Source organism: Calonectris borealis, unplaced genomic scaffold (genome assembly GCF_964195595.1).
Source record: "Calonectris borealis unplaced genomic scaffold, bCalBor7.hap1.2 HAP1_SCAFFOLD_239, whole genome shotgun sequence".
NCBI classification, from domain to species: domain Eukaryota; kingdom Metazoa; phylum Chordata; class Aves; order Procellariiformes; family Procellariidae; genus Calonectris; species Calonectris borealis.
Window position 1 is genome coordinate 45,001 of NW_027441623.1, and position 2,500 is coordinate 47,500.

Consider the following 2,500-nt stretch of genomic DNA (forward strand, 5'->3'; position numbering starts at 1 on the left):
CCGGCTCCGGGGCCGCCGGCGGCCGTCAGGTCTACCCGGCTCCGGGGCCGGCGGCGGCCGTCAGGTCTACCCGGCTCCGGGGCCGGCGGCGGCCGTCAGGTCTACCCGGCTCCGGGGCCGGCGGCGGCCGTCAGGTCTACCCGGCTCCGGGCCAGGCGGCGGCCGTCAGGTCTACCCGGCTCCGGGGCCGGCGGCGGCCGTCAGGTCTACCCGGCTCCGGGGCCGCCGGCGGCCGTCAGGTCTACGCGGCTCCGGGGCCGGCGGCGGCCGTCAGGTCTACCCGGCTCCGGGCCAGGCGGCGGCCGTCAGGTCTACCCGGCTCCGGGCCAGGCGGCGGCCGTCAGGTCTACCCGGCTCCGGGGCCGCCGGCGGCCGTCAGGTCTACCCGGCTCCGGGGCCGGCGGCGGCCGTCAGGTCTACCCGGCTCCGGGGCCGGCGGCGGCCGTCAGGTCTACCCGGCTCCGGGGCCGGCGGCGGCCGTCAGGTCTACCCGGCTCCGGGGCCGGCGGCGGCCGTCAGGTCTACCCGGCTCCGGGGCCGCCGGCGGCCGTCAGGTCTACCCGGCTCCGGGGCCGCCGGCGGCCGTCAGGTCTACCCGGCTCCGGGGCCGCCGGCGGCCGTCAGGTCTACCCGGCTCCGGGGCCGCCGGCGGCCGTCAGGTCTACCCGGCTCCGGGGCCGCCGGCGGCCGTCAGGTCTACCCGGCTCCGGGGCCGCCGGCGGCCGTCAGGTCTACCCGGCTCCGGGGCCGCCGGCGGCCGTCAGGTCTACCCGGCTCCGGGGCCGGCGGCGGCCGTCAGGTCTACCCGGCTCCGGGGCCGGCGGCGGCCGTCAGGTCTACCCGGCTCCGGGGCCGGCGGCGGCCGTCAGGTCTACCCGGCTCCGGGGCCGGCGGCGGCCGTCAGGTCTACCCGGCTCCGGGGCCGGCGGCGGCCGTCAGGTCTACCCGGCTCCGGGGCCGCCGGCGGCCGTCAGGTCTACCCGGCTCCGGGGCCGCCGGCGGCCGTCAGGTCTACCCGGCTCCGGGGCCGGCGGCGGCCGTCAGGTCTACCCGGCTCCGGGGCCGCCGGCGGCCGTCAGGTCTACCCGGCTCCGGGGCCGCCGGCGGCCGTCAGGTCTACCCGGCTCCGGGGCCGCCGGCGGCCGTCAGGTCTACCCGGCTCCGGGGCCGGCGGCGGCCGTCAGGTCTACCCGGCTCCGGGGCCGCCGGCGGCCGTCAGGTCTACCCGGCTCCGGGGCCGCCGGCGGCCGTCAGGTCTACCCGGCTCCGGGGCCGCCGGCGGCCGTCAGGTCTACCCGGCTCCGGGCCAGGCGGCGGCCGTCAGGTCTACCCGGCTCCGGGGCCGGCGGCGGCCGTCAGGTCTACCCGGCTCCGGGGCCGGCGGCGGCCGTCAGGTCTACCCGGCTCCGGGCCCGGCGGCGGCCGTCAGGTCTACCCGGCTCCGGGCCCGGCGGCGGCCGTCATGTCTACCCGGCTCCGGGCTCGGCGGCGGCCGTCAGGTCTACCCCTTTTCGGAGCCCGTGGGGCCGCCTGCGGTACCCGGCGACCGCGGGTTGTTGGTTGCGTAGCGTCCGGCGATAAGGGCGGCCAAGTCTACCCGGCTCCGGCGGGACTTGGTCGCCTTGCCGGGGCCGAGGGGTAGACGTGTTGTCCCCGCTGCTTCGTCGGAGCTGCCGAAGGGGTCGCTGTTTTTCGCTGCCTCCAGTTACGTCATCGTAAAAGTCGGCGTGGTTGGCGCGCCTCCCCGGTGCGCAGAGGCGCCGCTCTTGGAGCTTGCCGGCGGCGGGGACGTGCCGGTCCGTACTATAGGAGCGAGCCGTGACTCGTCTCCAGAGCAGCGCTCGTCAGCGGCTGCAAGGCCCGCGGTTCTGCCAGCAAAGTGGGGTGCTCGGCGGCCGTCGTGGCGGTTCCCTCGGTGGTCCGGCCCAGCTTCCAGTCTCTTCGGTCCGGCCATCTCCCAGCGCTTGCCCGACAAGCCAGCCCAGCGTGTCCGAGGGGTCGGGAGCTGCGGAGAGCCGGAGCCGGCGGCCGGCTCCGGCGGCCGTTGCCGACCGGCACGAGGCATAAGGCCGGATCCCGCAGGGCAGGGCAAAGACTCGAACGCACCCAGCCGGGGCCCAGTGATGGTGAAGGTCACTGCCGGAGGCAGACGGCCGGGGGGCGTCGAGCCTGCCGCGGCTTACTCCCGGCTCCAGAGGGCCCGGTTGGTGGGACGACCGAGGTTGGCGGCACCTCGTCCCTTTGTGCCAGCCTTAAGCTGGAGCCCGCGAAGCGGGCGGAGAGAGCGGCGGCCGGCTCCCGGCCAGCCGAACGCAGACGGCCGGGGGGTGCCGAGCCTGCCGCGGCTTCCCCCCCCCGGCCCCCCGAGGGCCCAACTGACGGCGCAGGCGGGGCGGCGGCGTCCCGTTTTCACCGGTGCGAGCCCTCCGCGGGCAGCTGGTGGTGTCAGGCGGGCCCGGTGACGGGACTGCGGCGTGCAGGCGAGGCGGCGGCGCCTCGT